At 40.5% G+C, this 26,642-nt stretch overlaps 1 protein-coding gene across 4 annotated transcripts in view; it reads left to right on the forward strand.

The window, feature by feature from the left end:
• Positions 1–928: 928 nt before the first annotated feature.
• Positions 929–26,642, forward strand: part of LHFPL2 (LHFPL tetraspan subfamily member 2) — a 121,279-nt gene continuing 95,565 nt past the window's right edge. For 2 of the 4 annotated variants that reach the window (XM_088130130.1, XM_088130129.1), the window contains exon 1: positions 1,810–2,279. The gene's annotated coding sequence lies outside the window, so the exon portion shown is untranslated. Of the gene's footprint in view, positions 1,066–1,809; positions 2,280–2,374; positions 2,577–26,642 lie in introns of those variants that run through there. The other 2 variants (XM_088130131.1, XM_088130132.1) reach the window with 2 other exon arrangements.

A 26,642-nucleotide genomic window follows, 5' to 3' on the forward strand; every position in this document is an offset into this window, starting at 1 on the left:
TATAACAATCCAGGCCCGTTGAAACTAGGGTTAGTTTAACTAGGGTTAACGTGTGTTGCTCTGGCCACGCCTGAAGAGCATGGATGTCAGAGGTGCATAAGCAAAGTCTGAGCAACCAGAGTCAAAGCTGGACTCAGCTTTGAGGCTGGTTGCTCAAACTCTGCTCCTCCAGAACAAAGCAGCTCTACCTTAAGTGGCCATAAATCACAACCACCCAACAAAAGAACAGTGTCAGAACAGCATCGAGCATGAGCGCACGCTCTCACATGCTGTGATTTATAAATTAGGGTTGTGATGTGCAGACCACGACACTGTGGCATACTTAACAAGCCATGCCTTAGAGCTGCATGAGAAACCAAGGATTACATGCGGGTGTCCTAAGTGTTGGATTAAACGTTTTGGGAAAATAAGGATCACTCTACCCGAATCGCGGATTTCCCAGGCCTGGCTGAATTCCTCTGTATCTCAAGGCTGCTCAGTCTCGCAGCCAGAGCCAGTTCCAGGATCCTCTCCTTTCGATACTTAACAGCATTCTCGGCAGGGAGGCACCTCAGCAGGCCCATTAACGTGCGCGCGCGTCTCGCTCTCCCGCCCAGAAAGCGGCTCGAAGCGGCAGCTGCGGGCTTGTCGGGGGCTCCCCGCACAGCAGCAGCCTGACTTTCCCTTCCTCGGTCCCCGTCCTGGGTTTCCCACCAGGCCGGCTTTGCGGCGACTCGCCCCTGGCTCCCACCCTCCCGCGCGCTCTTCATCGCCGGCAGAAGCCGGGCCCGGGAGCTCCGCCACCTCTGCGGCGTGCGGCGCTCCTCCTGGCTCCAGCTCCGGCCCCCTCCGTCCCCCCCCCCGCGCCCTGCTCCAGGCATGAACCCTGTATTGTGTCTGCCGCGCTCCCTCCTCCCCCCCTGGCGGAGCCTCCTCGACCGACAGGCAGCGGCTGACCTCGTCCTGCGTCTCTCGGGAGGCTCCGCTTGGGCCGCGCGGCGGGGACAGCCTGATCCGCGGCCAGCCCTCCGCCTCACCGGCCCGAGGCGGGAGCTGGCGGCCGCTCCTTCCAAGACTCTTCTGAAGGTGACTTTTTCCCCTCCTCCATAGGCAGGACAGGCGCGCCCGCCCTCACAGAGGGCTTACGGGCTCAGCCTCCACTCTTACTTTTGCTCCCCGCCCCAGCAAAACAATCCTCAGGTTGCCGCCGCTTCGTGAGAAAGCCGCCGCCGCCTCCCTGCTTCCCCAACCTGGTGCCTTCCGGGCGCGCTGGGAATACAATTCCCAGGGCCTCTGGGAGACGCGATCCCAACGTATCTCGCAGGGCTCAGGGTTGTCCCCCCCGCCTCCATTCTTAAAGTTAACCACGGTTTAAGCAAGTAACCTACATTTCTGGATCCTCCCGACAGTGTCATAAGCCAATCCCACGGGCTGCGTTCGCACAGGACCCGCGTTAAAGCGCGGCCGGCCGGCGAAGTGGACCGGGGAAAAGAACCCCTCCGCGCCCAGAGTTAGGCACTTGCAGGGCGGTTGTGAAGCTCACTGACTCCCCGCTTCCCTTCCTCTCCGCAGACGCCCTTACCCCCTTTTTAACGTCAAGAAGTGAACTACCCCTTCAGGAATCCCGCTCCTCTCTTCCGTGCCAGCCGGTACTGCTGTCCCTGCTGCTGCCAAGGCGACGCTCTCTGCGTTTGGGAGAACCCCGGTCCCCTGCCCTCGCCCTGGCTGCCGCTCTCCCTCCCCAGCGGGAAAACGCAGGAGCGCCTGGCTGCCTCGGCACTTGCCCGCACGATCCGGCGCTGCCCGGCGGCGAGCCCTCCTCCTACGCGGATCCTCCTCCGGCCTCCTCCACGTCCTCCCCGCCCCCGCCTTTCGGTGGGGAGATTCCCTCTCCCGCTCGGCTCTTCCGTAGGGCGCCCACCCTCCCTCGCTCTCCGAGCCCTCCCTTCATCTCGTCCCGCCGCCGACCCTCATCGCCTTTAATCTTGGTGGGCCGGGGAGGGACGGAGGGGGCAGGCGGGGGGACGTCCGCGTCGAGTGGGCTGGTCCAGGGCAAGGCAGGGCAGGGCAGAGCAGAGCGAGGCAGCCTCGCTTTACACGGCTCCTTCCCTCCCGCGGGAAGCAGCAGCCGCCCTTCTGGACTGGACCGGCCGCGCTGAGGCCTGGCGGAGAGGGCGCGGGGCCGAGGCGACCCGAAAGGCTCCGCGTACGCGCGCTCAGGGGCGCGTCCTTCCTGGCTCTGGGGATTTACTGGCCGGGAGGGAGGTCGCGCACCGGCGGAGCAGCGCCCGCGGATGTGGGTAAGTCGGGCAGGGGGAGCCACCGCTGCGCGGCCGTTCTCCATTCATTGTACCGGGGGGAATTGGGGCGCGAGGGGGAGCTGAGGATGCGGGCGGCTTTTGCTTCGACAACTTTCCTCCGGGTAATGCAACTTCGATTGGGACGAGGGGCAGTGAGGGACGACTCTGCTTCGCTTGGGCGACTTGGGGAAAGCGCGGCTCCTAATCCGTGCTCGCAAACGGGACTCACGCCGTGTGACCTAAGAGCGCGCAGGTTGCTCCCGCAGGAAGAATCCAGGCACAAGCCTTTTTAAGAAAGTGAGTTTGCCTATTGATTTCAGCGGGATCCGTTTCTAAGGAAGTCCCGCGTAAGGTTGCACTCAGAAGTTCTGCTTTGATCGACCCAAATCCCAGCCTTCCGGGTATTTATGTGACTGTGTGGGAGCAGGGGGGCGGGGGGGGGGAGGCAGCGAGATTGTGCAGTCCATCTCCGGCTGATTACGTGCCGGAACGGTTGGAGAGAAAAGCTGGGATCCTGCAAACGGGTTTGGCAGCCGAGGATCGCAGGAGTTTCTGTCTAACCGACAGGGAAACACGCATCTTAAACGCACACGCGACCTCTGCAACCCAAACCAACCTTCGCCTTTACCGTTTCGCGCCTGTGCGGAACAAGCCTCTGAGCCCGAAACTTAGCAGCTGCAACCGAGCGGGCTCTCGGAGGTGCTGGATTTGCGGCATCTTGTACAAACCTGGTTCTTCTCCCAGGCGGCGCGGTTTGCTCTTGCAGAAGCCGTTTCCTCCCATCTGGCTGAACCCGAAGCGAGCAGGCAGATAAATCTGCCAGCCCTTTTATTGCTCGGCCGCCTGCTGTGGCTCTCCAGCACGGAGAGGAAGCGGGGCTGCTTGCATTGTTCGCGCACGGACCCCTGACTGGTTGGGTGACTGGCTGGAAAGGAGGCGTTTGTTTGTATTGGGTTTTTCTGCACACGCATCCGTTGGGGTAAAGCCCTTTCAGAAGCCTGATGTTCTCTCCTATCCCTCTTCCTTCGTGCGTCTTTGTGTGTCGGGGAACTGTAACATTCTTGTTCCTTTTGCAGGCATAAATTATAAAGGGGGGAGGGGAATTGGCCTTGCATCCAAACCTTCCCAAACTGCTTTTGTTTTTCCTGTTGGACTCGCTGCAGTGCCCTGAAGGGGGAAAACCGCAGGTCCAGGGGCTGTTCCATTGCTCTGACAGGCAAAAGCCTCTCCAGCCGCCCCCATATAAACTTTGGGGCTTTCTTCCTTCAGTGCCTTCCTCTTATCCGGTCCCCTCCTCCACCTTCTGTTTTCTGTTTGGTGGTGTAATTTTTCCTGGGATTGAGAAAGTGAGAGATCCACTTTGACAACAGGATAATAAGCAGTATAATTATAACAGGAAAAGTCTTGGCTTATAGCATAGGTTTTGGGATGCTGTATTGCACATGAGGCCAAATAAGGAATTGCAGAACAAGAGAAAGAGATTTACTCCTGCAATATTTTACGTTGTTTGCTTGTAGTTTGATTTGGTTTGGATATTCCTTACTTAGGTCATTGCAGCTTCTTCGAGGACCCTGAATGAAGTGTCCTGGATTGATAACTGGCCTTTGGAAGGCATTGGGTCCCTGATAAGCACTTAATTTGATCATTAACCCTTCATAATTTTCTTTTCTGTGCGAAAGCAGCAATGAATAGACCAGGCCTGGCTGAAGCTGTAGTGTAGAGTATATCAGTTACTTGGTATTTCTATTACTTGTTAACTTTTATTACTTAAAGCAGTATAGCTAACTCTTCAAACCAACTTTTATTTCCTGACCTTGTTGTGGCTGTATTTTGCTTTCTGATTAAAGAGAGACAGCCTGTCTTGAATCCTTCTGCATTGTGCTACTTTTGTTTTCTAGGCTTTTAATATATGTAAAGTTGCCAGCTGTGTCAGGAAGGAAAAGGGAGAAAGATAGCACAATTAACAGTTGTTCCAGTGCAAATTTAGAAAGAGCTGTTTTGACCCCTGGAAAAAATGTATTTCCAAGTTGGGAAAATTGGACTGTTATCAAGTAAAACACTGGCATTAATGTGTTACCTTACACATAGGAAAAATGCTTTATGTTTATATTTTTATGTGAATTTTCTGAATTGTTTATTTAATTATATGTCCATATTTGCATTTTTTATGAATGGTGGAGTGTAATTGGCCAATTAAAATGCATACAGTTTCTTTTCTCAGGGAAGAGTGCAAGAAATGCATGTCTTAAGACCCGGAATGCATAATATTTGCAAAAATTATTTGCCAAATTCCATTTAAAATATATTTCATGAAGTGAGTGAGTAAATATATTTTACTGTTTTTTGTGGGAGGGAGGAAAATTGATCCGTACACTGGTCAAAGTGTTCCAAGTGGATTCTTTACAAAGTTATGGCTGCAAAGTAGGAGATTCAGTCTTTCTTCTAATGAGTGAAAAGTACTGTTTATAGCAGCACGCATATTCCTGTAGCATGTACATTCAAATTAATTGTACAGTCACATTAAATAATAATATCATTCCAGAATTGCACCGTTTGGCCTTCTGGATGGCCATGAAGACCTGCTTCTTCCCCAAGCATTGGGCTAGGGAGGGGGTTGAGCTGGGAGACTGTTTGGTCTGGAGGGTGGGGAGAAGAGTATTTTTTGTTTTTGTCTTTGTTTTATGGATTTTGTGAGCCACCTAGAATCATTATATGAAATAGACAGCCATATAGGTTCTGTAAACAAATATGTCATAAGGGTTAAGTCACCTTTGTTTTCATCCACAGACCCTACATTAGTATTAACTTTTCTGTAGGATTCTTCAGATCCATTTCCTTGGAGAGTAGGCAGCATTTGTAGAATATACTCCAGGGCAACTATAAAAAATCATAGCTGATCTGGTTGTACTAACACCATTTTGATGGGTTTTCATCAAAAGTTTATTCAGACCTCTTTGGAGCTTCTCAGGGCTGAATCAGAAACTGTCTTAATGCAAAGCACGTGATCTTCTAGTTAGCATTAGCTGTCTCTGCATGAGCTTTCCAGTAACTTTGAAATTTCCTTTACATTCTGATGTGTGATAACATCCCATTTTATGCAATGAAATAAAAGTGTCCCAGGTTTTATTTTCTTAGGTAGATCATGAAATAAAATAATTGCCTATTAGTCAGTAGCAAATGATTGGTAATGTAATAACTAGCTGATCTTGGCTAATCTCAGAATTAAAGCATGGTCAGTCTGGTTAGTACTTGTATGGAAGATTGCCTCAAAATTCCAGGGCAGTTTGCCAGAAAGAAATCCCGGAAGAGTAAAGACTTTTACCACAAACTATATAAGCTGAATGTTTGGAAGTTAGTCTTCTGAAGAGTCCACCATCTAAAGGGTCCACAGTTGTATTGATGTCCCTCCATTAAAGTCTACAGTCAAATTGGTTATAAGGCTGAATGTTGAATTGGTTCAAGTTGAAAGTTACTCCCTCTGAATTTCAAATCACAGATTTGAATAAAATCGTAGAATTTGATTTGGGTCTCAGTTGATTTATATCCCCTTTTATCTCTTCTCTATAAACATTATATCATGGGGTAGACTTTGAGCTCCTTTTTGTAGCTCTTGAAGCTTCCTTGACCAAAGTTGCTGAAAATAGTTACATGCTTTCTGCCATTTTGTTGTGGGAGAATGCATAAAAACTGAAGTGTAAACTTAATAATTGGCTTCATATGATTGAAAAAATAGCCAAATTGCTTAGAAAAATATGGAAAATCCTAGACTCATCCGCTGCAACCATTACCCCTCAAGTAATGAAAATCTCACCCCCAGCTGTCCAAGAAAAGCGTCCAACTTTTGTATCGGTATAATAATAATAATAATATAGATATCTCTTGCTTACTGACCACAATTGGGACTGGCAACTCCATTGCTAAGCACCGCAGTCGTTAAGCAAAAAATCACATGACTGAGCTGGATTTACGATGTCACTTCCACTTCTGTCATTAAGCAAATCACTGGAGTTGTTAAGCAAGACATCACATGACCACAACTTACAAATTCACTTCCACATTCTCCATTAATTCTGCTTGTTGGAAGTTGGTTGTGAAGCTCTCAGATGACGATCACATGACCGTGGGACTCTGCAATGGTCGTAAATACGTGTCAGTTGTGAAGCACCCAAATGACAATCACATGACTCTGGGCCATAAATGCAAGGATTGGTCTGCAAAGTTTTCTTTTTTTCCCCCACAACCATTGTAACAAGGCAGTTGGTAAGCAAGGACTACCTGTAATAATAATAATTTATTAAATTTGCATGCCACCCAACTCCTAATGACCTCTGGGTATGTTCGTGATAGCGTTTTCAAGTTCAGCATTTCATTGCTAAACCTACAAAACTCCTTTATCAGTATATTTTAGTATCTTTATTATAAATTCCTCTAAGAACATTGAACTGAAATCAGTACAAATGAAATCCAATAAAGGAACCAATTTACTGCATTGATATTAATAAATAATGGCTACTGAACCTGTCTGAATTTATAATTTTGGAAGGTGAGGGCTTCTGATTGGTGCTTTTAGGACATATTTTCCTTCTTTAGTGCCATTTCTTAAATTTTTATTTCTTCTAGGTTTTATCTCATTATTCTTTCGTCGTTAGATTTTCTTTCTCTCTTTCTTTGCTTGGGATTGTAAATCTACTTTCTTTTTAAATAAATGAAAATATTGCTTAGTCTCTAGGCAGATATACCAAAGATGTCAATAACTTTGTTGCAGTAATGAAAAGAAAAGAAAAGCATAAGGGTATTTTTGAGATCTGGGGTCTCAAGTCTCATTATTTAATTCATGCAAGATAAAACATCTTGCATGAATTAAATAATGAGACTTGAGACCACAGTCAAATATGATTTGACAGCATATTTTCTATTTTTGTAATAATAGCATATGCCTATTAATTTAAATAGTTGGTTTCTTTATATTTGATGATAATTTCTAACTTCTGCCCCTATGTTATGGTCCAGATCATCATACATAAAAACTACAGTTTTACTTTGAAAAGCCTGAAATAATTATAACTCATTTAATCCTCTTTTGATCTCTTGACATAATTATAGCCCAGTTAGTCCTATCTTGGTTCTCAACTGCAATTTTATTATGACATCTTACAGAAAAAACTTATGAACAGGCATAATGTAATCACAATTGCTTGTCAGCAGAGTTGTCTAGTTTTATTTAGCTATGTAGATTTTTTAAAATACATTTATCCAGCCATTACTTATAACTGTGCCTGTTTATAAATCAGTGGAAATGATTTCATTGAATCTTTAATAGACAGGTATGGATGACTCATTGTTGCTAATCAGTCATGACAGGTCTTATGATATTTTAATATGGATGTGTGAATTTTACTTTTAGGTAAATTTATCTAGTGGTATATCAGGTTCCAGATGAGTAGCAGTAAGAGACTTTTAGAGAAGCAAGCATTTTCTATTTATGGGAAGTGAGTGCTAAAGTATGTGCTTTTATGACATCTCTTGTATTTGACCAGGAGCTGGATATAAGTGTGAAATATATTATGGACACCTCATTTATCTCCTTTTTATTCTACATGAATCTGGAATGCAGGATTTCTTTGTTCATGTGCCAAATTCTTACTATTTTCTTAACTCAGTTATGCTAAGTATTGTGTAATAAATGGTCAGGACTTGATTGAGTTTGCAGGATTGACGGTGGTAGGTGTTCCCAATATAAAAGATGCAAATCATTTAAACATAGAGTTTGTTGGGTAGGATGGGGATGATGACTCCAGAAAGGAACTGTGGAACTTCGATCAAGCTTGTACCTTACAAGGGTAAGGAAAATCCAATCAAGAGAAGTGATTGAAGATAAAAAGAAGTAAGGGAACCAGAAATGGGAGTCAAGGCAGCCAAATCTTAGAAAGCTGCAGTCAAAAAAACCAGACAGCAAAAGCATACTCTCTGTGCACAGATACACAGATCTATAGCACATAGGAAGCACAAAGAAGCTATTGTATTTTCTTTTTTTATGTTTGTATTATACTATTTATTTATTGCTGGATGTTCATATTATACTATTTATTTATTCCTGATTTCCTTTTATTTAACCTACAGTCAGGTCCAGAAATATTGGGACATCAACACAATTCTAACATCTTTGGCTCTATACACCACCACAATGGATTTGGAATGAAACAAACACAATGTGCCTTAACTGCAGACTGTCAGCTTTAATTTGAGGGTATGTACATCCAACTCAGGTGAACGGTGTAGGAATTACAACAGTTTGCATATGTGCCTCCCACTTGTTAAGGGACCAAAAGTAATGGGACAATTGGCTTCTCATCTGTTCCATGGCCAGGCGTGTGATATTCCCTCAGTACCCCAATTACAATGTGCAGATAAAAGGCCCAGAGTTCATTTCAAGTGTGCTATTTGCATTTGGAATCTGTTGCTGTCAACTCTCAAGATGAGATCCAAAGGGCTGTCACTATCAGTGAAGCAAGCCATCATTAGGCTGAAGAAACAAAACAAACCCATCAGAGAGATAGCAGGAACATTAGGCGTGGCCAAAACAACTGTTTGGAACATTCTCAAAAAGAAGGAATGCACCGGTGAGCTCAGCAACACCAAAAGACCCGGGAGACAACGGAAAACAACTGTGGTGGATGACCAAAGAATCCTTTCCCTGGTGAAGAAAACACCCTTCACAACAGTTGGCCAGATCAAGAACACTCCCCAGGAGGTAGGTGTATGTGTGTCAAAGTCAACAATCAAAAGAAGACTGCACCAGAGTGAATACAGAGGGTTCACCACAAGATGTAAACCATTGGTGAGCCTCAAAAACAGCAAGGCCAGATTAGAGTTTGCCAAACGACATCTAAAAAAGCCTTCACAGTTCTGGAACAACATCCTATGGACAGATGAGACCAAGATCAACTTGTACCAGAGTGATGGGAAGAGAAGAGTATGGAGAAGGAAAGGAACTGCTCATGATCCTAAGCATACCACCTCATCAGTGAAGCATGGTGGTGGTAGTGTCATGGCATGGGCATGTATGGCTGCCAATGGAACTGGTTCTCTTGTATTTATTGATGATGTGACTGCTGACAAAAGCAGCAGGATGAATTCTGCAGTGTTTCGGGCAATATTATCTGCTCACATTCAGCCAAATGCTGCAGAACCGATTGGACGGCGCTTCACAGTACAGATGGACAATCACCCAAAGCATACTGCAAAAGCAACCAAAGAGTTTTTGAAGGGACAGAAGTGGAATGTTATGCAATGGCCAAGTCAATCACCTGACCTGAATCCCATTGAGCATGCATTTCACTTGCTGAAGACAAACCTGAAGGGAAAATGCCCCAAGAACAAGCAGGAACTGAAGACAGTTGCAGTAGAGGCCTGGCAGAGCATCACCAGGGATGAAACCCAGTGTCTGGTGATGTCTATGCGTTCCAGGCTTCAGGCTGTGATTGACTGCAACGGATTTGCAACCAAGTATTAAAAAGGGAAAGTTTGATGTATGATTATTATTCTGTCCCATTACTTTTGGTCCCTTACCAAGTGGGAGGCACATATGCAAACTGTTGTAATTCCTACACCGTTCACCTGAGTTGGATGTACATACCCTCAAATTAAAGCTGACAGTCTGCAGTTAAAGCACATTGTGTTTGTTTCATTCCAAATCCATTGTGGTGGTGTATAGAGCCAAAGATGTTAGAATTGTGTCGATGTCCCAATATTTCTGGACCTGACTGTATATAGAGAACATCTTTATATTAAGTATTGGGAATATTTTAAAGTTAGCATCCATGGTAGGTTGTGAGATTTGTATAATATACAGAAACTTACACAATGGAAAATTGTGGTTTTTTAGTATTACTCTTTTCTGGTTCACAGTGCCTTGCCCCATTTTAATTCCATAGGGCCAGTAAAGTCTGGTAAGATGTAGATCCTTTTTTGAAGACCCACAATTACTTAATACAACTGGAATTGGTTTGTCTTTCTTAGGCAGCCTATAAATTTACACTTGGACAGTCCTGATCAACCAAATTGGTAAAGAGACCTCTACCAGAATATATTTTGGGTCGGATCTACTGTTGGTAGAATATAATGGGAAATGCTGAACCCAAAATGAAAAATGGTGCTGGGAATTCATAGAAACCAGAGCTAGAAAATAGTTATAATATTCTGTTAACCTGGAACCTCTTTCCAAAATTATAGAGCATAAAGCAATACTAGAGTACAAAGAGGAGGCCTGGAATAAAGCTACAAAAAAGTAGATGCAGTTACATAGGCAGTTGGCCAACATGACTTTGAAAGCATTTTTGGGAACTCTAACAATTATTGCTTAGAGACGAATCATGACATCTGGATCTACTTTCAAAGCTTTGATCTGTATGGTTGGCTATTTTAAAAAGTTTTGTGCTATAATTTCCATGTTAAGTTTCATGCCTCTTGAAGTGCTTTCTAAAAGCAGCTTGAAGCAGTATTGAGACTAAAAGAATTAGGTGAATCTGGAGCATGATCAATAAACATTAAGTGTATATTTTAGTTATACTGTGATACAAATGTCCAAACCTTACAATATAATACATACATGTAAACTCAAAATTAAGACCGATTGATCGATAGATAGATAGATGACAGATATACACACACACACACTGAATGTAATGAGACTTACTTCTGAGTAAACAAGGGTAGCATTGTGATATTAGTACATAATATTTCTAATTGTTGTGAGTCTAGGGCTACAGACTTATCCACGCTTACCTGGAACTGGATTTAATACACAGGGCTGCACTGGAAATGATGTCAGCAATCAGGATGTGAATTTTCTGAATGTCCAATTGCACGCAAATTAAGGATATTTCACTAATCGTATAATGCCTGGAAAGCAACACACAACTTTCTGCTGGTGTTTGCATTCTGTTCTACAGTACTGCAGTACAAATTAACTGTGTGGAAAAACAGAGGCTTACATTACTGAGCGAGATACCAGCCTTCCTTAGCCTGCTGCTTTTACCCATATTGGATAGGAATTATGGGAATTAGTCCAAGACATCTGGAAGGAACCATAACAGCAGAAGGTTGTTATAGAATCTCTTATTCGGAAGAGAATGTCTGAGAGATTTCATTAGTTCCATATCTAAAGCAACATGTGTTAACTCTATGTGGATTGAAGCAATCTGATAAAATGCAAATTACCCTGAAGAAAAATGGTATTTCTTCTTGCGTGCCTCCTTTATAAAGAGCTTGTGATCTAATCTAAGATATACGCAAATATTCTAATTTACTATGCACAATCCTTCAATTCATTTTCTTTATAATTTAAGTTCCAACTTATTGATGTCTGGTGAAAATTATGACGTTTTCTTTTTTATCACCCTAAAACATCCAGATTAGATCATACAAGTTGCTTTGTTTAAAGACTTCTTACAGCCAGGATAATAGGCATCCTGATCTGACTGTATCTTCTATTTGCTCTTCTCTTTTGAGATTACTGGTTGCTGAAAAGTATTCTCATGATTTACTCCTCCTTTGTAGAGAGTGTGGTGGATTTGGAAGAAAGAAGAAAGTGAGGGAGCAAAGAGAAAACTTTTTTCAAAAAATCACTGCAATTTTTTTAAAAAATGGAGAAAACTGTATACAAAAACAAATTTAAAGAAAGCATATGCCCAAAGGTAGTAAATCTTACAAGAAAGGAAGCGGTGAGACGGAAGGGGTACTCAGGAATTTTGCAGGACACGTAGCAGGCAAACCTAAGAAGGATGGTTCTGAAGGGATCAGATGCTTGTACACCAATGTGCAAAATATGGGGAACAAACAAGTAGAACTTGAAGTCCTAGTACTGGAAATATATAATTTGTTCAAAAGAAATAACACCCAAAAAAGGAGGCTATGTGTGTTGTATTACATGTAAAGAATGACTACACCTCCATAGAGATTGGCAACTGCAAGGGTGAAAACCTTGCCAGAAGCATCTGGATGATATTAAGGGAAAAAGAATAATGATAACTGTTGTGGGTGTGTACTATAGGCCACCCAACTAAGCAGAAGATACAGATAAAATTTTCACAAATCAGATGTCCCAGATGTCCAGGAAACATGCCGCTGTGGTAATGGGAGATTTCAACTAATCCAACATCAACTGGAAATTACACTCTGTAGTACATGGGAGATCCAACAGATTCTTGCCATGCTTTGCAAACACTTTCATTGGAGGAAGGAATTGGGGATCAGCTATACTGGACTTAATGCTTACTAACAGGGAAGAAACAGGGAAGTGGAAGTGGTAGGAACCTTGGGGGAGAGTGACCAGGTGATCCTAAAATTCACCATATTGCAGGCAGATGGTAGTCAGATTAGTGTTCTAGATTTCAAGGGAACTGACTTTAACAAGGTAAGGGAAAAAGTAGGAAAGATTCCATGGATGGAAATCCTGAAGAGAAAACAGTTCAGGAAGATTGGGAAATTCTGAAAAATGAGATAATTAAGGCCCAAAAACAAATAATACGAAAGAGAAAGAAAAATGGGAGACAGCTGAAGAGACCAGCATAAAGAGCTTTGTGATACACTGAGAAACAAAAGTTTAAAAATGGAAAGAGAGGCATAAACATTTACAATGATTTAGATAAGAGGATAGAAACAATGCTCAGCAAATCTGTAGATGACATAAAGCTGGGGGAGATTGCTAACATCTCAGAAGACAGGCTGAAAATTCAAAAGGATGTTGATAGACTTCGGGCTCCATTCCCCCCCCCCCCCCAAATATTGATCAATGAGGAGAAATGTAAGAAAATGTACAGGTACAAGTTGGGGGATACCTGGTTTGGCAGTAGTACTTGTGAGAAGAATCTGAATGTCCCTTTAGACCACAGATTAAACATAAGCCAGCAATGTGCTACAGCTGCCAAAAGAGCCAAAGCAATCTATGGCTGTATCAACAGAGATTTAATGTTGAGATCACAGGAAGTGATAATTCTATTCTGCACTGTACTAGTCAGACATTCCCTGGAATGCTGTATCAAGTTTGGTTGCTTCAGGATGCTAAGGAAATGGAAGAATGCAAAGAAGAGCAACAGAGAGGGGCGCGGAGGCTAGATGCTATGATGAGCAGTTAAAAGAACTGGGTATGTCTACCCTAAGGAAGAAAAGGTAAGGAGACACATGATAGCAGTCTTCCAATACTTGAAAAGGGAAAAGTGTGTAGATTTATTCTCCATAGAGAATAACAGAGGGTAGGATAAGAACCAATGAGTAGGAGTTTTACAGAGATCCAAACTTGAAATGAGTTATTTCCTGACCATGAGAGCTACTGGTTATAAAATTGTAATACCAAAACAAAAAATAAAAAGTAATTACAAAATTAAATAGGACTACCCCTAAAAAGTAACATACAGTTCATATAATGTCATCTATTGTGACCTGGAAGCTTGCCTCTCTGTAGTAGCGCTTGACCTCTGGAATGAGGTTTCCCCTGAGATTCTGATGGCCCCCACTCTGCTCTTCTGCAGAAGAGCGGTGAAGACCTGGCTCTTTATCCAGATCTTTGGCGAGGGAGAGTGAGACCCCTCACTTCATCATGCTTACCATCTTTTATGTTTATCTTTTATCTTTCATTGATTTTACTGTAATTTCTTTGTTTCATCATGGATTCAAGCAGCATACAAGTTTCATGTATTAATATATTAAATAAATATAAATTACCTAAATATATCACATATCATTTATAGCAATGTATCAAATTGTATATAACAATTTTCTACTCTTGATAATATTGTGTAAACTCTGCCAATAGGAAATAAATTGTATTATTTTTTTAATTCGTTAAAAAAAAAGCCTTTCCAAAAATGGATAAATTATATAATTTTTGAATCAGTCTTTGATATCCAAAATAATAGTACTTTTTCAGTCTATCAATATAAATTTCTTGGCTTTTCTCTGCCCAATATAATCAATGCTCCTCAAAAGCAGATTCCACAATTTTGGAATATAATTCAAAATAACACATCTTTAACGTGGAAACATTTACCCATATAGCTACTTATATATTGTATAATATTCTTTCAAGAAGAAACCAAAACTGGACATGACCAAATCATGAATTAATGTACCCTCAGTCTTCTTGCATCGGCAACAGAGATAATCTACAGTCCATCCTTTCTGATACTTTCTTTGTGGAGTCTAATAGACATAGAATAAAATCTTTTGATGGATTAATTTCAACTTGAAGTCCAAAGAAGCAGACTTAACATTTTTTAAAACTTGATCCATTGGTGTTCCATTTTTGGGTATTCTAACTCTTGTAATTTGTACTTTAAAATATTTTTCAATTTCTGATATAATTTCAAATTTGGTTTGATTTCAGAAACGAAAAGTGATTGTATCTCAAACTTCTTTGAGACAGTTTAGGCATTTGGTCCATATGGACCTGTGTGATCTGTTTTCATGCTTGTGTGAGGACTGCATGATTGAAAAACGTTCTTACTATTCTATAAAAAGGGAAAGTAACATGCCTGGGAATGCATTTGGCAAAATTTTGATTGAAAGGGTATAAGAGGTGACAGAAAAGTTTGGAAAGTGCTGTGAAGCTTTATGTCAGGCAGGAGGTATCGGGGGCTGGGCTTTTGCTCTTCAGCAGGTCATTGAGAAATATATGAATGTGAGAAAGGAGGTTTATGCTAAGTTTGTTGATTTAGAGATATCTATGATAGGTTTATAAGCTTGGATTGTGGAATGTTTTGTGTGCATGTGGAGTTGAAGGTTGGTTTATGAATGCTATTAGAGCTGTATAAGATGGAAGTAAAATGAGAGAGAATAATGGAATAATCAGTGAATTGGTTCAGCATTGAGCTGGGAGTAGGATAAGGATGTTTGATATCCTTTGATTGTTTACTTTATTAATGGATAAATGTATAAGGAATGCTTGTAATGTATTGCTTGGGGATCTGTTGGTTTTAGATGTGAACATACATGCACTTATGTTGTTGCATGAGAACATGAATGATTTGTGGTGAAAGTTAGATTGTATGATACAATAGGAGCCTGAATCTGAAAATTAATGTATCAAGGTCATGGAAGGTCGGTCGATCTATCTAGCTATCTAAACCAGAGCGAGTAGATGAATGAATGAATGAAATAGAATATTTGTTAAAGATGGGGAAAGGGGTGGAGAATTTTTTTAAGATGTATAAAAATGCTAGTGGAAAGATAATGGATGGTATGTATTCTGTTCAGTGGAATTGTCCAAAGAAGCAATACTATTTGTATGTTTTTACCACTCTTTTATAATGAAACAAGAGTTGTATATGTCAGGAGAAACATTAATTTGGGTGTAAACTAGACTATATTTCCTTCTGTTTTTCTTATCTCACACCTTAAACTTATTGGCTTACTATTTCTTAGTCTTTTTTTGTATTTAGGGTAATATTTACCCTGAAAGGGAATAGCATGATGGATATATAAGTACAAATGTATGTTAAACAGAGCAGAACATTATTTGCTATAATGCTTAAGTCAGATTTTAGATACTTTATTTAGGATGAAATCAAGATTCTTGCCATGGTGTATGAAAATTGACAAAGTAACCAAATCATCCACACAAGAAAGTGGTGTGATTATTGTTTATTCACAGATAGTGAAAGCTGTTTAATATTTATTATAGTTTTAATAAAATATGGTTTTATAGAGATAATATATTGAATATATTGTTGTGAGTGTGTATATGTATGTATCTATGCAGGAAAGCCATGTCTTTTAATAAAGGACTTGCTGTATGTACATCAGTCAATATAACTGCTGCCTGCTATGGGGAACAGTATTCTCTCTGCTTAAGAAATGACAATGACATTTTTATTATTTGTTGCATAAAACCAACGGAGAGTGATGGACTTTCCTCTGCTTTTGATGTTTGTTGTGCATTATACTTCTAGGATACATAGAACTGAAGGCAAAATTCTGTTTTGTCTATGCATTGTAGAATGATCATATTGATCTGTCTTACAATCTTTTTAGATACTACTTCACCTAAATCTTCTTGCATTCAACTTCTCTTATCTTTCTGACTAAGAATATAAAAGAAATGGGCAGCAAAGGAACATAAAGGGTTTTTGTGGGTGCATATATCAGCAGTAGCAACGTGAAATGCCACCTGAAAGGAACACAGCTTTAGTCTTAAGACTGTCTCCAGCCAAGAAACAGTGCTGATGATACAAGACTGGGACATCAAAATGGGAGAGCATGCAGCAATGAGAAAGTATATATCCATAATAGAAATCTAAGCAAATTTAAGCAAGAATGACTACGTTATATACTATACATCACACATCACAGCGAGACAAACTTAGATATTTGGAATACAGTTTTTAGAAAAAGAGTTATGGAACCAAATAATAGATATTAAAAATAATAGATGCAATGATTTAAACAAATATCATCAACAACCCTCAATGTTCAATGTGAAGTACAAATATATATAGCAGTTGGAAAAGAAATGGAAAGGAAGGAAACATCACTAAAAAAAAATCTTCCTTTTTTTTTTTACTCTATAGTTATTTTTTCTTACTTTGTGCTTTGTATCTTCAAATATATACATACAAAAAATATGTGGTACCCTACTTTCCTACTTTGTTAATCTAGGGTTACCTGAACTAGTTGAAACCATTCCTGGAGATTTCCCCTCCTCACTATATATGTTCATATATGTATATTTATAGTGATAAGATTATATTTGATAATTTTTATTGTTCTTAAGCTGCCTGTAAAAGAAGCTATCTCAAAAGCTATCTTTTACAGTTCATACTAATCATTTTATCACTCTCGCATAAACACACTACATACATATTCCCTTCTCTCTTTCCAGTGGAAACATCCCAAAAATGGGGTGGGGAAACCAAGATGGACATGGGATAGAAGAAAGTTCCACTGGGAAGAGAAGGGGGGACCAAAATAGTGTGAAATGAAATTGAGAGAGAACTGAATAGAAAAGAAGCAAACAAAAGAGAATTCCTGTCGGGAATTACAGAAAGGGTTAGCTACACAAAGCAAGCATGCCTTTCCAAACAAGGGCTAATTTTCAGAGATTTGCATGGTTTCAGCAGTGATATCTACAGCCATTTGCGCCATTACTTGTTTCCAACAGTGGCTTATATTTTATTTCTCTGCCATTCAGAAGAGACTTTTTGTGGAAATAACCATACAGGTAGTCCTTGACTTACAACCATTCATTTAGCAGCCATTCAAAGTTATGACTGCACTGAAAAAAGTGACTTATGACGGCTCCTAGCACTTAAGGCCATAGTCATGCGATTAAAATTTGGGCACTTAGCAACCGCATGTATTTGCAACCTTCCCATCCAGCTTCCAACAGGCAAACTCAATGGGGAACTGTGTGACTCACTTAACTACCACGTGATTCACTTAACTACCATGGTGATTTGTTTAATGACTGCCGCAGAAAAGTCATAAAATTGGGTGCGGTCATGTGATTCCTCACCTAATGACCGCACCACTTAATAAATTTTCTGGTCCCTATTGTGGTCATAAGTCGAGGACAACCTGTATTCCTCTTAGATAAATGTAGGAAAAATAATTTTTTGTTGATTACGTGCCATCAAGTTGGTGTTGATTCTCACATAAATTTAAATAATTAAAACATTTGTTGTAGATTTATCTTTCCAGTTTTTTCTGCACTTCTTGCAATTTTTGATACTGTGATAAATTTCAAATATTAGAATCTACAGCAGTAGCTGGAACCTAGAAGAACATATGGATCCTTGACAGCAGTAACTGTTCTAACACCATGCTGACAGTCTTGTGGATTTCAGACAAAAAGAGCTGAAGTATTACACACCCAGATCATAATGTAGCAACTTCTGAATTGCGTCACTAGCAGACAATTAAAACCATGCCTTGCTAAACATTCTCTGAGGTGTCCAGAATATATGAAGCAACATGTTCAGTTGTATTAATCTCATTTTAAAATCAGAAGAGACTAGTTTGACTTTAAAAGCAACAGCAACTGATTTTCGAGAGCAGAATAGGTATATTCATAAAGGTCAAGTAAATTATCAATTTCATCTACTTCCTTGAACTTCTTAAAACGATAAGGTAATGGAGCAATATTTCACAGAGAAATATGCAAAAAAAAGTTTAGAAACAAGAAAGTGCGTTCTGGAAAGCAGCATACAGAAAAGCACAGAAGTAATTGTATAAAAAAGAGTATCTTAGTTGTAGTTAAAATTTTAAAAGTTTAGGGATAGTTACATCCATCAGAGATAATTGTGAATGATGTCAAATAAGAATTTTTGTAATGCACTGAAAGATGATGGCATGTAATGATAGATAAAATTGTGTATACCCTAGTACTCTGTGCTATAGAAAGTGAATTATAAGCACATTTAAACATATTTGTACATTTCCAATGACAGCATATTCTATCGTACATCCAATATTTTTAATAAGTAAATATTTGGCACAAATTCCATATATAATTTCCTGAAGATGGCAGTAGATCCCTTAAATTAGTAAGTTTTTAGTATTTCAGTTGAAAACCTAATTTCATTATTAGAATATAATGAATGTACTGTTCCCTGAAATTTCTGCTGTATCCTTAAAAGATGACAATAATGTCAGCTACTTTTGTAAGTGTTTGGCCAATTGCTAGGCCTTAATATCCCTGTGGAAGATTTCTATCTGCAAGGCCTTGCTGAAGATGCCAGAGTAGGTGCTGGCTTCAAGTCTGGAAGGAGATTATTCTGCAATCTGGGGGCCACTACAAAAAAATCCTGCCTTTGGACCCCTACTCCTCTCCCCTCATGTATCTGTTGCTGAGAAAACTAAGGGATGTATCCATTAAATCAGTAGGAGTCAAGATCAGCTTGAAGATTTTACTTGTATCTGGTATAACTTGATGATTTTACTTTTATCCAATAATGGTCAATTTGAAAGTTTTACTACATCTAAGCTCAGTTTGAAGATTTCACCTTTGGAGTCCTTGGGGTTCTCTGAGCTTGGTTCTTTTCTTGCAAACGTTTCATTACCTGAGCTACACATATTCGCCTCCATTGATTTCACCTTTATCTGATATAAGCTATCTTAAAATTGCGGAGAGAAGATGTGGAATAAATGCAATAAAATGAATAATATTTCTAGAATTATTTCTGCAATATAGAGAGGGTGTTTGTCCTTAATAGCTGCCTACAAGTATTCTAAGCAAATAAGTCTATTTTAGAGGTTCAGGGTGTTGAAAACATAGCCACTATATATGTGATCCAACTCCTACTGTTGATTGCTGGGGGCAGTGAGGATGGAGCATTGGTACCTGACCACATGTGGGGAAGAACAATGGGGAGCCTCCTCCCCTACCCCACAGTGCCTGAGGGGTGTTCTAGAAGCCATTCAATTCTTTCTCTGGTGATGGTAGATGGGATACCCAGGACAGTGTGTTTCTTTAGCTGTAAACACTAGCTTTGAAATGAATCAGTTTCCCCAGCTGCTTCAAGGATGTCAAGCATAGCTGATTCATAGGTAACCGCCCCCCCTTCACCTTTTGCCCTGACTAGTCTGAGTCATCAGTATTGGGGATGAATCAGAAGATCCTTGTCATTTCTCTCATATTTTCAGTCTTGTTCAAGATTATGCCTTAGTTGGTAACTGGGACCAGTTTTAGGGATACTTTATGGAAATTTGGAACAACTTGATAGCTTGCAGTGTGTTCCAGCAGAAAAATGCAAATATTGGCACTTACCTTTGAAAAGCCTTCATAGTGTAGGGCAACCATTCCCATAGTAGCAAATAGGTTGAAAAGTTAAAGAACCTTTCTTCTAACCTCTGTAAAATTACCTTTGCATTCTCAGGCCTTTTGAAATATCCTGTTTTTAAGCCTCTTTTCTGATTCAGTTTTATTGATACAGTTTTTTTATTGCATATTTTTATTGCTAAATAGTATTTAATTGTAAGGGCTACCAGGGAAAATGTTATATGGTCTAGAAATATTTTGATACAATAAATAAATACATAGGTTCATAGAGCTGGAAGGGACCTCAGAGGACATCTAGTCCAAGCCCACCTCAGTTCAAGATGTGCTAAAGCTACAGATCAGTATCCAGCCTCTGCTTGAAGACTCCAGTGAAGGGGAACATACTTCATAAAGCCACCCATTCTCCTGGTTGACAACTCTTACTGTGAGGAAATTCTTCCTGTTAATTTATTTCCCTGTGGTTTCAACCCACTGCTTCTGCCCTCTGAGCCCACAGAAAACAACCCCACTCCATCTTCTGTATGACAGCCCTTTAGATATACTGTATGAAAATTGCTATCTTGACTCCCTTCAGTTTTATCTTTTGAAGGATAAACAGACCTTATTCCTTTAACCTTTCCTCATAGGACTTGGTTTCCATTTCCTTCATCATCTGAATCCTCTCCTCTAAATTTGCTCCATTTTGTTGATGTCCATTTAAGGTTATGGCCAGGTATTATTCCAAGTGGGCCCTAATAGAGCAAAGTGAGATAAATTCTTCTCATGATATGGACTCTTTGTTTACTTTAACACATTCCAAAATAGCATTTGCCTTTTTAGCAGCTGTGTCATGCTGTTATTCATTTTCTGCTTGTAATCTACTAGAACACCCAGATTATATTCACATGTACAACCTCCAAGCCAGTTCTCCTGCATCCTATAGTAGTGGTTTTCATTATTTTCTCCCCAGCTTCAGGACTTTATATTTCTCCCTGTTCTATTTCATTCTTCTGATTTCAGTCCACTGTTCAACCCAGTCTAGATCTTTTTAACTCTTCTCTGTTAGTTTTATATCATCTACAGGTTTGATAATACCTCAACCCTTTCATCAGATCATTAATAAAACATTGAACAGGATAGGTCCCAAAATAGAACCTCATGGCAGTCCATTTAATACCACTCTTTGAGTTCTTGTGGAGTTATTTATAAGTACTTGCTGGGTGTTGTCCTTCAACCAATTACGAATCCATCTAGCAGTTGTATTATTTAGTTCATATTCGACTATTTAAGGATATCATGAGAATTTAAATTGAATGCTTTGCTGAGATCTAGGTACATTATGTCCATTTATTTTTATTTCAATTGTGAGGCCACTCGACTTCTCAATGACTCTAGAAGACTTACAATTAAAAGGAAACAACATATATCAAAAAATGAATGCAGCCGATTGGTAGAGCAACTTCATATCAAAAAAACCCATAAGGACTCAATAACCATTCTATTTCAGGTTTGGGAGAACAACCACATTTTTAACAGTTTACTGTAAACAGTTTAACAGTAAACAGAAAGTCATTAAGGTGAGAGCAGTATTTTGGAAAGGATGTCATGGCATTCCCCCAATCTTCAAACTGGTTACTCTGACATAATTAAATAAAGGCACGAGTTTATTTCAGAAAAAAAATGTTTGCTTTGCCCATTTTGCGGATCTGAAAAGTAGTTTTTCTAGGAGTTAACTCTAGCAACAGGAGATATGGGATCACAGAGGATCTTCTCATTATGTTTTTGTCCCCAAGTGCAGAGGTCTGAAGACTTAATATTGCGTGTCCAATATTAGACTCAGGGAATATCCTGTGCACTTTGGTGCTTCTTGCTCTTACCACTTCCTAAAAGACTGAAAGTCTTCTGTCCTGCTGGGGACTGTCAGTTGTCTGTCCTCTAGAACGCTTCTAATTGCAGAGGGACTAGTGATGATCTGCCCTTGACTGGGGACCATCAGTTTCATGCCATCTGGATTTATCACCACCCCAAAGGATAGACAGACTGGTTCTGCCAGTTTCTGGCCCTCAGAGATTGCCTCTACTCAAATACATACACATTCCATTGTATCAACCTGGTCACATTCACACATCCAGCTTACACTTTTTATATTCTTTGTGTGAGCTGTAGCATAAAGTGTGGCTTATCGTTTTTAACTTAAAGCTTAATAGATGGTTATAAAATTGACCCTCTAAATTTTGATAAATAATTACAAAGCTTAGTGTCCTAATCTAAGGGAAGAGAAAGGAAAAGTGGGGAGAGAAGTGGTTGGGGATGGGGAAATTCCTTTGAAGTTGTTTCTAAGATGGAGGGTCATCCTTTCTGCATTCTGATGTTATTCTCAACATTCAGTATACTTCACAGATCTCTCTGAAGCAGGATCTGGTGGTGGAGGGCTGCTGGCGAATGCAGAAACTAACAGGGCTGATTTATCTTTGGAGGCAGTTATCTTCTTGTTTTGTCCTCAGTGCATCTCCCATTCAAAAATTTTATACTGTCCTTTCCAATTTACCACTTTTCTCCATATGTAGAAGTTCAAATGTTCTTCTGTGGCCCTTATTTTCTACTTTTTCCCCCTATAGGCACATGTGACTGCAGCTGTCTATCTGTGCAAGCATTTTAGCTTTGCTTCTTGCCTTGTGACAGTCTGTAATCTATTTTAGCTTATTAGTTGCCAACTTCCTGTTTCTTGTTTCTTCGGACAACTCAGCGCCTTTCCCTGAAAAATCTAAAAAAATGTCTTGGGGACTTTCCTGAGTAAAAGAAGGCCTTATACGTTTTAACATGCCTTCTTTCTTGGTGTCAGGTTCGGTCAGCACGAGGCTTCAGGGAAGCGCGGGGTTGCAGGGAAGCTCGCAACCAGACCACGCGGAATCCACCGGCGGTAGCTAGCGGGGAAAAGAGGAACCGAAAGCGCCGCTAATTAACGAGCCACCTGCGGCCAGCTAAACAGGAAAACCGCAGCGGAAGCTTTTAACTATGAACTGATAACGGCGCGAGCAAGCAAGGAACGGGGCCGCAGGGCAGCGAAACAAGATCGCAACGCAGCACAGAACCCGCGGGTCTGCACGTAGCAGGGAGGGACCAACCCAGCCGGAGGGGGACTGGCAATCAAGGACAATGGACTCTGACCGACCCTGCCATCATGAACGATCAGGGGGGACATTGGGGGGCCTAATAGCCCACAGCTGCAACGCGATCACGAGGCGGGAAAAAGCGCGGGAAGGGGGGAATATAACAAGTGATGCAATTGTACCAAGCCAGTCCTGGCTTTGCTTGTGACTACTACGTTACGCATGAGTAAACCTTCTTTGTGAACCACACGTGTCACGAGAGTTTCTCTGTCGAACGGGGCAAATCTCACACTTGGTACATATCGTCTCTAAGTCTTTAAACGGTCTAACAGAATCTGGCTGGATCCATTCATCTTGTTCTCCATCCTGCTTAACATCTAGCAGATCTGAAATGGCTGGTAATGAGGCAGTACCTGGGCTCCCTGTGTCTACTTAGAATAAAACTATACCAGTTTAATGCATATATAAAGACATTAAAGAGAGGAAGCACCTACCAGTTTCAGATTCTATAGTTACAAGCATATAGATGTATTTCTGCAGGAATTAATAGAAATTATTAAGATTATTGTCTTTCACCTTTTACAAAATTGTCAAATGTCCTTGTCTATATACATTCCTCATGCTCCATTTTATATTGTGTTGAGAATGAACTGTTGTTATATCCAGTGAAGCTCGGTTATATCACCAGCTCTTCAGTTTCCTGCTAAATTATGTGGAACATATAATTAATAAATAGGAAAGAGTGTTCACTGGAGACAATTGGAGGGGATGGCATTTAGAGACAAATGTGATGACTAATGGTGAGTTTGGGCTGCAAAATGCATGCATTAATACATTTTTAGTGTCAACAAAATTACAGTATAGCTGCTTCTGTAGAACCTTTGCTTTATGCACTTCTGGATGTGAGTAATCTTCATAATATCAGAAAGGTATTCTTTTTCTGACTGTTAACGTTGTACTTAACAATTGCAATATATAAAGTAACAAGATTTTGCGGTTCATTTAAAATAAACTTGTTTTTCATATAGGATGTCCAAAACTAACTTTCATAAAGATTTTCTAAAATAAGTTAGGTTTGCAATACGTTTTCAAAACATGATACTAAAACTGAGTGGCATGCTAACAGGACACTACCCTGGATAACTTCAGACATTAACTCTTTACCTGGCATTTCTAAAACTGTCACTTCTGAATATCTGTTGTCACCTCAGAGTAACACTTGTCTTCAGTTTTATGTTCCTTCACTCATCTTTTGATTGAAAAATGTGTGTTGTGGGTCAGTCCTGTAACTGGAAATCTCAGCTTAGATAATCTTCATCTAATCTGACTTACCAACTGTGTTAAGACTTCCTCAAAAGTTGATCCTTAAGAATGGTAAACTGCTTCTTTTTAGTAATGAATCACTTTGCTATCTATTGAAAATATAAATACTCCTTACAGAAAATTTAATTGTGCTTATTATTAGCTCAACTTATTTGACAAAATATGATAAATAATTGTGACCTTTCTGAAATGAGTTATTTTCCAGGTCAGAAAATAACTTAAGCGTTAAAGTACCACTCAATGTTCTATTAATGCTTCTGTGCTCATTGGGAAATCATGAAGAAAGTTGATATTTTGTTAGAAGCAAAACTTGATTATTACTAGTTTTAAACATTATATTATGCCAACATATAATCAGTGGTTGAACAAAGTATAAGATTGTGGTAATGGAGAAGTTTTTTTATTATGTGAAAGTGGCAAAAGAAAGAATATACAGTGGTACCTCTACTTACGAACTTAATCCGTTCCGTGACTCTGATCACAAGTCGAGTTGGTCACAAGTCGAAGTAAATTTTCCCATAAGGTTCAATGTAATTACCGTTAATCCGTTCCAGCGTCCGTGGACCACGCGTCAGGGGCGGAAAAACGGCCGCTGACCACGCGGCAGGGCGGAAAAAATGGCCGCAGACCACGTGTCAGGGGCGGGAAAATGGCCGCGGACCACGTGGAACTGGCGGGAAAATGGCCGCGGACCACGTGGCACGGGTGGAAAAATGGCCGCGGACCACGTGGAATGGGCGGAAAATGGCTCGTAAGTCGAGGCGAGTTCTTAAGCAGAGGTAAATTTTGGGGGCCGGAGCTGATCGTATCTCGAAAATTTCGTAAGTAGGGGCATTCGTAAGTAGAGGTACCACTGTACTAGATTTTAGGTTATCACGTGTACTCTTTTAAGTCTTATGAAAAATAACCCACAATTTTGTGATTGTATCAAATAGGTACTATGTCCTTTATTTATATTAGTGTACGTGTGTCTGTGTATACATGCACATGCACACATACACACTAGGCACACACACATCTATACGTACAGTGCTAGGAACAGCTAAGATACTACACAGAACCCTCAACCTCCCAGGCCTCTGGTAGAGGGCCCAAGATTGAGGAAGGCGCATACCACCCACAGGGGTGAGAGGGGATTTATATAAGTAAAAATACTGTATTTACCCAAAAGGAAAGTAATCCTGAATGTAAGATGGGTCCCCCATTAAAAAGGAAGCTTGGGTAGAAAAAAGTCATTTGCTTCCATTATTGCAGTCTCGCTGCATCTTAGATGACAATCCCATTTTAAAGATAAATATTAGGGGAAACACCTAGTCTTCCTTTCAATAAAATATAATATTTATTCCTTTATCTATAAGATTTATATAGCCTCCTATGCATAGGAGGGTGCCAAACAATCCATATAAAAAGAATATTACCCACTCCCCCATAACCAAGTAAAATAATCCAATGCAAGAAAAGATAACTGGGGCACTACATAGCAATTCCATAAAAACAAGCACATGAATATTGGGCTTCCCTGACATCCTGGCCCTGATGCCTGAGGAAAAGGCCAGGTTTTAACAGCCTTCCAGTAGGTCAAGTTATAAGACTTTATAGCAAATAGAGATTCATGCTTAGTTTTATTGTTGCCTTAATGGGCTTCGAAGTCATTCTGTTTTTTGTTAGTAAAAGGTAGGTAGACCTCAGGGTTTTTATGTTGTTTATCAGAAATGTTTAACATCATTTGTAAGTGTTTGTTTATACAGATTAGGTATGCTTTTAATAGTGCACAAAATATTAAGGAAGTGACAAAAAGGCACAATTGATGCTAATGTTTAAAGCAGAGATTTTGACCTCAGGGTGGTAAAGGAAGGTCTGCCAGAGTTGCTCAGGTTTAATTTTGAGATTGAATCAATTACTGACCTTCATTTTTTCCTTTTTTTTTTCATTTGGGGGGGTGATTGACAGCTTCAGTGTGACCCAGCCTAGTCTGTGTCTATATGGCATTTAATTGATGCTAAAAAAAGTCAGATCCTCCTCTTCTTGAGCCTCATGGGCATTGCAGGGATGGGCAAACTGGGCCCTCCTAATGTTGCTGAACTGGAACTCCCAGCATCCCTCCCTTTTCCCATGTTAGCTGAGCATCTTGGGAGTTACTTCAGTAACATCTGGAGGGCTGCTAGTTGCCCTCCAAGA

This window comes from Python bivittatus, unplaced genomic scaffold, assembly GCF_059951505.1.
Source record: "Python bivittatus isolate LINGU-HERP-01145 unplaced genomic scaffold, Pbiv_v1 ctg000850_np1212, whole genome shotgun sequence".
NCBI classification, from domain to species: Eukaryota; Metazoa; Chordata; class Lepidosauria; order Squamata; family Pythonidae; genus Python; species Python bivittatus.